This window comes from Mytilus trossulus, chromosome 10 (genome assembly GCF_036588685.1).
Source record: "Mytilus trossulus isolate FHL-02 chromosome 10, PNRI_Mtr1.1.1.hap1, whole genome shotgun sequence".
Lineage (NCBI taxonomy): Eukaryota > Metazoa > Mollusca > Bivalvia > Mytilida > Mytilidae > Mytilus > Mytilus trossulus.
The window spans coordinates 65,572,373-65,581,149 of record NC_086382.1 but is presented as its reverse complement, the minus strand read 5'-3'; the positions used below and the strand labels follow the sequence as shown (position 1 = coordinate 65,581,149).

Sequence of the window (8,777 nt, the reverse complement as noted above, 5' to 3'; positions counted from 1 at the left end):
AAGTGGGGATCGGAATATTTTCATTCCCATCCCACCCCCCTTTTGAGGTCAAATGGTTGTTCCTTTACCGCTGGAAAAATTGTCCAAAAATTTTGAATTCAGTTCTACGAAATGAACATTTAAATGACATATAGTTTACAAGTGGGAACAAATCTTATGTACAGGTAGTTAAACAAGGTGTATAGATGTGAACAAATGTAATGTGAAACCAGTGTACACTACACTAAACTAATTGTAAACATGTTTACTCTACACGGTGTTTGGTGTGAACACGGCATAACACACTGTGTCTAAACCACACCGGCAAAATTTGTTCGGACTCGATGGTATCTAACATCCGACACAATGACGGAACATTAATAGACAGAAGAAAGCTAGGTTTCTCCTTATTTTCTTACATTTTTTATGATATCGAAGAATATATATACATATACAACTATTTTCTCTTGTGATATGCAATATTTTCTACAACCGTTCTATATTAACGAAGAAATAAGTAAAAATGCATGTCAAAATGACGAATTGAGTGAACCTTGCCTCGAAATTGTTTAATTTCTCGTTAAATTGTTCACATTGTACGAAAAGAATGTTACGGGAAGATAGATACTGACACAGAAATTGCAAAACTTGTTTTTGTGAACATCTCAATACTTTTATTTCTGAGTATGGAACGAAAGAAATGGGTCATGTCAAAATGGAACTGGCCGGTTTCGTCAATGTTTACCACCCGGTTTGGTCATTTATTTCACAATGGATAACCCGGTTTGGTCAAATTAAAAAAAAATCATAATCGCATTGCATTGTAATTGATAATTTAACCTCAGTAATAAAATAGGGTTTTGTGACCAGGTCGTTGGAAAACAAGTTCTTTTACAGGACAACGGCGTATTATTTATATGATTAGTCTCGGATTCAAATAAATAATAAGCTAACACTAGAATTCCTACTCTTATACGGAACACAAATAATTTTAATTTTACTTTGCATTCAAACATTTTTAACAGCAGAATAGATAGAAATGAAGGTTATAACGAAACTTGCAAGTGCATGATGTCAATTAATTAAAAACAGCCGTAGACATAGACATTTCGAAAGGGCCAGATTATTATTTTCAAAATGCAAAATGTTGAGCTCTACCATTTGTCCATTTTCTATAAAGTTCTCACATAAGTTCTCAAATGAGTTATTGCATTGCACTTAAAAGACGAATTTGAAGTTCTTTTTATCAATTTCTATCTATTATTTTCAAACATATATATGAAAGTCATATAGCAAAAATAAACTGAGATATACAAATAAATCGACTTGGCCGATATCCTAATAAAACTTATTGACCTTTAATTTAGAGTTTTTCTTCATTCCATTGCGTTTTTACACGCCCGTCACAATTTTGACAGGACGTATTATTATACACATCCGTCCGTCCGTCTGTCCTTCCTTCCATCCGTCCGTTAATTCATCTATCAGTCATTCTGTCTGTCCGTCCGTCTGTCTATCTATCCGTCTGTCCAACGTTAACAGTTCGCACCGTAACTTGAGAACATCACATCTAGTTTTCATCAAACGTAATAAAGTTATTTCTTGAAATGGTCAAACGATCTGTAAACCTTTTTAGTGAAAATCAAATTTAATATTTTTGAGTTACAGAACTTTGTAAGTAAAACAGGAGTGGTTTTTTTTAACATGTCGCGCCATATCTCAAAACGATTTATCATTATTTCATCAAACTTTACACACTTCTCAGTAATATAAATCTTCTGCATACTTTTTGGTGATGTTTTAAATTTTGTTTATTAAGCGTTATTTAGGTGGGGTTTTTTTTTGTAAAAATAAGGGGGGTCACATATTGCGATGTATCTCAAAACCTATATAAAAAATATCATAATGTTAGTGTTAAAAAAGTAACTAGATATCAGTGTTTGCTATTGAGTATTTATATTCCATTTAAAATTAGTTTGGAGATCAGTGAAATAACGGATACGCCTTTCATCAGGAAAATATGTAGTATTATAATTACCTATATAAATAAATGTAAACACGCCAAATTTATTTTATAATAATCATATATTTAAATTCTTTCGAAAGACAATTTTCAGATCCGTGTTAACGTTGTTTTTCATAAATTGATGGTTGTAATAAAAAAAAAAACGGGTGATATATACAGACGAAACCGGGTGATTGGAAATAAACAACAATTACCGGTGTATTTTAATTTGACATGACCCATTTCTTTCGCTCCATACACAGACATACAAGTATTGAGATGCTCATAATGACTAGTTTTGCAATCTCCGTGTCAGTATCTATCTTCCCGTACCTTTCTTTCCGTACAATGTGAACAATTTAACGAGAAATTAAACAATTTCGAGGCAATGTTCACTCAATTCGTCATTTTGACATGCATTTTTACTTATTTCTTCGTTAATATAGAACGGTTGTAGAAAATATTGCATATCACAATAGAAAATAGTTGTGTATGTATATATATTCTTCGATATCATAAAAAATATAAGAAAATAAGGAGAAACTTAGCTTTCTTCTGTCTATAAATGTTTCGTCATTGTGCCGGATGTTAGGTACCATTGAGTCCGAACAAATTTTGCCGGTGTGGTTTAGACATAGTGTTACATTAATACATTATGCGTAGATATCCTATATTAATCGACTTTTCAATAATGATCCTTTTGAGAGGTCAAGTCTTATATTTAGATTGTTGCCGATATTCGTCTTTTCCGCTGGCGAATGTGTTTTACATTTGTAACTAGAGGTTCGTTGAAAACTTCCAACAATTTTTCGTATAAAGATCGTTTACGATCATATATTTTAAATCCCATTCCAAGTCGGTATAGAGCTTTTGTTTTCCTAGCTTGAAATTCTTCTGTTTTATTCTTGTCAAAGTTAATAACAAATATTTTGCATAATTTTCTATCTGTAAATAGATCCCACGCTAGTCTATATTCCATACGATTTGTGAATGACTCAGTTTTATCTAAATCATACATGTCAGATGACTGTATTATTAGGCAGTATTTGCAACGTTGTAAATTCTTGACGATGTTCTCCTCGTCTGTACATCCAGGCCAGGAATCGCGACAAGCAATGTATGTGCTTAATTCTCTTCTCCTAAAATACTTATCTAATAGCTGTAACACAAACCATCTGACGTCATCGTTGCCTTCGTCAAATGAAATATACACATCAGTTTGCCAAATCCTTTGTATATTTTTGTCAATTGGTAGGAACTGATTTTTAAGAACTCTTACATCGTAACGAAGATGTCGTAGTTTCCAAATAAGTACAATAAATATAGTCAGAGGAATAAGTGAATATAAAGGCAATAGAGTATCTGGTTTTGAATCACAGTCCGTTGAATGACTTAAAAACTCTTCAATTGAAACATTTTTTAAGTTTGAACAAAATAGAGGATACTTTGCTTTTTTAAACTTTCTCCATTCGCCGATCCATCGGTTATCACAATTACATGGTATACCGTTTTGACCAAACCGGAAGACGTTAGGATCGAGAAGTTGGACTTGCCTTGGAAGTGAGTCAAGTATATGGTCTGTTATGATTATTTCAACAGCATTTGTTAAATTTTGGATGCTTTCATCAAAACCCTGTACAGGATTTCCGGCTAAATTCAAACTTTTTACGTCTTTAAAATAGTATTTTGAATTAACGTTTCGAATTTGATTGCCTTCCATGATTATAACTATTTGATGCCTACTGTCAGGCACGACATCTGGAAGATCCTTGCAAGACTGGTTAGAACAATCTATGATTAGACTGTCAGTAATTGGTTGAGATGTACAAACACATTTACATTGTCCAACTTTGGGACAGCCATCTTGAACGTCACATATCATGAGATGATGCAGACTCGTGTTATAGAAAAGGTCTTGTATGTTTATACCTCGTAAAGGTTGCGGATTTTGACACGTACTTCTAGCTAATATATTTCCATATATTCGATTAAACTCACTATATACCAATTTGAAGAATTCTGCAGCTGAACAATCACAGTCATATTTCGCTCCACGATTCTCAAGTTTACCACATCTTGCATATCTAACTAGTTCTCCAGGGCTGGTTCCTAATATCATATAAGGATGAATATTTAACCTTACATTGGAAAAGTCGATGTTACCGCACAAAAACGTATTTGATTCCTTCGGATTAAAATTCTTAATGTTAGAAATCTGAATTGGATATTCATTATTCTTGTAACTAACACTGCAAACAGTATTATTTTGAACAAGAACATTTCCAATGTCGAGCTTGCGTAAATAATTTGCATTTAGGTAAAAGTGAAGAATGTTAGTTTTGGGGTAATTCAATATATTGAAGTCCAGTTTCGAAATCTTGTTACTGGACAAATCAACATTCAGGAATGGCTTCACAAGCTAGACATTGATTTATGAATTCGAATCCGTACTTTGAATGGTAATTTGTGTAACAACTGCTTTGGTTCTTACACCACAGATCTTTCATTCCATCGATACTACAATATGTGTATGATCCCATTACCGATGGAAACAACACGGTTAAAATAATTGCTGCATACAAGTTAATTACTAGTATATTCATTTCTTTTAGGCAGATATTTCCTAAAACACGTTATGTTAACCATCTGCAAATTGATTAGGATCTACTCTTCTGTTTGTCGAATGTGTAAAAGCAAGAAATAATATGCTTTGGCTGGTTCACTTTTTTGTTAGCATAAGAGTTATAAGATGAGCTAGAAAAATAAGATAACAGTGAAGACATATTGAATTAAACAACTAAACATATGTTATCGTCTTTCCAAATGTCAATGGCGACATTTATAGATTGATGAATTGTAACGATAAAATACTTTTTATCGAGCTTCCAAAAATTGTTTGAAGGTATTTATATCAAGAGGGAAATGTGTATAACCAAGTATAAGGGTGGTTTTTTAATCTCACATTTTTGTTTAATCCAATCAATTTCTGACAGAATCTGTGCGTGGTGTGTAGGGATTCTGTGATTTAGTGGTTGTCTTTATTTGCTGTCTGTTATATTTATTTTAGTTTATCATTTGTCATAAATCCCGTCTTTTTCGTTTGAATTGTCTTACGTTTTGTCATAACGGGCTCTTCTAAAGCTGACTTAAGATATGGGGTTTTCTCGTTGTTTATGCCGTTCTTTGGCCTATATTATTGTTTTGACCTATAATAATTCTTTGGCCTATATGGGTTTACATAATATAATATGTTTGATAGCTGTCTGATTGGCGATAACCACATCTACTAATATACATATCTCGGTGTATTATAGTGTTGATACAATGAGTATCCCGTTACATTTTGTACAGTCCATTTGTTGAATATCCTTCAGTTGTAGTTGGCATAGATGGCTAGCTTCATTTTCCTCTATCATCATGTATTTTTATCTTTATGCTACACTTCAGTCATATAATAAGTACAGGTGTATCTTGTAAGAAGGAATCCATAAAAGAGCACACTGTATGATTGCACAATAAATATAATTCTGTTTTCAGTATGACGGGTGCCATTATGAGTTGGTTGGTCGTTATATGAATAACTGTGACCACGAGTATGTACCAACTGTTGTTGCTATTTTCCTGTAATCTTTTCATTGAATGTGATATCAAAATTGATATGTTTACACTGAATATGTACTTACCACGAACATGATGTTCTTTTCCTTTCTGATTATAAATTGCATATTAAGTAAAACAACACAACAAACATTTATGAAAATAAAATTGAATTCCGCTTCATATTAATAAGATCCCAATAACGACTATTACTTCAATTTAACTACAAATTGTACAAAAAAAACAATGCTATGATTGAACAATTACTTCGTTTGAAAGCTTTACCTTATACGATGCGCTGATGGTGCCCTCTTCTCAATTTCAAAGTTAACACGACAACTGAAAATGTCTATCTGACGGAATCTCACTTTGGACGTCAATCAATATGCTTCATTACATTTGCGGTTATAACAATTTAGAATTGCAGGTTGGCTTTGCGAAGTTTGAATAAAATCTTTTTGATTTGTTCTCATTTTAGAATCAACTATCAACACTTTACCAATTTTTATAGTTCCCGTAAATTTTATTGAATTTTTTATTTTTTCATTTCTGGCATGAAACCAAGATAATTTTCTCTCTGTTTTAAGTCGGGGAGCTTCTTTTTTGGATTGATGTTGAAATTAATTTTTTTTAAAGCATTTGAATAGGTATGTTTTGCTAATTCATTTCATTAATTTGAAATTTCTTTAAAAAAAATAGAGACACAACGTTAACAAATAAAAAACATCTGTAAATATGGTGACCAATTTATTGTTTGAGTCGTCCATAATTCATACATTGTTATTGAAATTTGTTAAAAAAAATAAAATATCGAAAATGTTTGCAACCTTTTCCAGACTGTTTTTTTTTTTCTCTGATTTCCAGTGTGCTAGACTTGGTCATTTTCGTTATTGAATGGGTTTTGCTTTTTGTCTATTTGTATCATTTTATCTTAGGATACCTATGTGTTGATCATTGGTTTTTACTTCCCACCTACGATAGTAGAGGGGCATTATGTGTTCTGGTCTGTGTGTTTTGTTCGTCAGTTCATTAGTCTGTCGCGCTTCAAGTTAAGGTTTTAGGTTAAGATAGTTTTTGATGAAGTTCCCAATGAAATGATCTATATAGTTTTAATGCAAAATTAGAGATTTCACCCCAACTCCACGGTCCATTGAACATAGAAAATGGCACTCACAACACATCTTCCTATATCTATTTGCATAATGATTGGTAACTGTTGGTCACAGATTCAAGATACATACATACATACATACAGACAGACAGACAGACAAAACGAAGACAGACAGACAGACAGACAGACAGACAGACAGACAAACAGACAGACATACCTATTCTTCTAGTAAATGTAAAAAAAAAAAAAAATACGCATAGAAAAATTAAGTTCATAAGAAGTCCGAGTCCGATGTCAAAAATAGGTAACAAAAGAAACTAAACAAAATGACAAATGATGCATACATTAACAAAGGACTAATAGCAGTTTCTGAAATGCCAGCTACAAACCTCAATTAAACTGATTGAAAGATTATATCGTCGTCATATGAATATCAAGCACAATCCCTGCCGTTAGGCGTTTAGCATTATTCAATCATAAAATATATGAGAAGAACATAACCCGTATCATGCCAACAACTGGTTTTATAATAAGTGTGTTTATTTCCGATGCAATGACCCTATACGTGAGTCAATATTAAAGCCATATTTGATGACCTGGCAACAGTATCGTAACTATATCCCTTCTTAATAAGTCTGTTTAAAGGATTGTTAGCTTTTGAGGTGAATGTCGGCATTTTGGGGCTTTGTATAGAATATTCACGGAACGTATAACGTGTGTGCATGTTGAATTATATTTACGAATAATGTTCTTGTACCGGTGATACCATTTGGTAAATATTTTGACTAGTTTATGATATCGAAAACCCTGGTGTAATAATGTTTCAGTAATACACAAAATATTCTCGTTAAAATCTAATACGTTGTTACATACACGAGCGAATTTGAGATATAAAAACAAAATAAGATGGTGACAAGGGAACGTCACCATCTAAATATGGATCATTAACGATAGGAAATAAAAAATCATCTCTTTTATCATAAATCTTGGTTTTGAGTTTTGATATAGATATCAAGAACGAGTAAAGGGCAGTGTTTATTATTAGTGTTACCTGTATTTAAAGTTAGTTCAACAGGATAACTTTCTTTGGTATACATACATAAGTCGTCATTAGTGAAAGCCAATATATCATCGAAATATCAAAAAGTATTTTAAAAATACAGAAACAGGTCCGCAATAAGTGGTGCACAGTTAGTCCTCATTGGAATTCCGATAACTTGACGATATACGGAATCTCCAAAGCGAGCAAAAGTGTTTTTTGATAATAAAAAAAACCAATTAAGGTCAGTTATAGTATCAGAGCATGTTCAATTTACATCATCTTCCAACACCAACACTATGCTAGAATCTGAAAATGTCGCTTTATCAATTTAATTCATTTTAAAGCGTTATTCTGGATTTAAACTTGATCTTGAAGTTTAAACTTCTAAATCTAAAAGCAATGAAATATAGATTGTCAACTATTATAACATTCATTACACAGACTACGACAAAGTAATGTATCAATATTTGTAATGATAATTTCTTCTTTATAAAAACATTCCCTTTTGTACTCATCCCTAAGATATATTCTGTCTTTTTTAATATCTACTTCAGTTTTGTACACAAAGTATTTATATAATCTATAGATCGATAACTATATATCTTTCTATCAATAACATATTAATCAAATACCTAAACAGTGAATATTGGGGACATGTGACACAACCTGGTATAAAAGAGTTTCATTTGTTCTTTACTTATTTGTATGTATGCCAATAATGTGGCCTTAGTTTGTATCTGTCGCTGGTTCATATTGATTGATATGCTAAGTTTTATCCAATAGCAGTCAGTTTATAATCAACCTTTTTGCAAATTAAACAAATAGATCACTCTTTACAGATAGAAGAGAGGCGAAAGATACCAAAGGAAAATTCAAACGCATATAAAGTCGAAAGACAAAGCTAAAATAAGACCAACAGACGAACACGGGTTTTTAAATTGCATATCAAAAAAGCGGTCCATTTATATGTACATATTAAAGTCGTTGTAAACAAACACATACTAGACTTATAATTTGCTTTGTCTCATCAGACTCATTGAAAG

The 8,777-nt window shown here is 32.1% G+C and overlaps 1 protein-coding gene across 1 annotated transcript in view; it reads left to right on the top strand.

Annotated features, from left to right (window-relative positions):
• Positions 1-3,080: 3,080 nt before the first annotated feature.
• LOC134686497 (uncharacterized) overlaps positions 3,081-8,777 on the top strand; it is a 30,578-nt gene continuing 24,881 nt past the window's right edge. The window contains exon 1 of the mRNA XM_063546165.1: positions 3,081-3,101. The gene's annotated coding sequence lies outside the window, so the exon portion shown is untranslated. The remainder of the gene's footprint in view (positions 3,102-8,777) is intronic.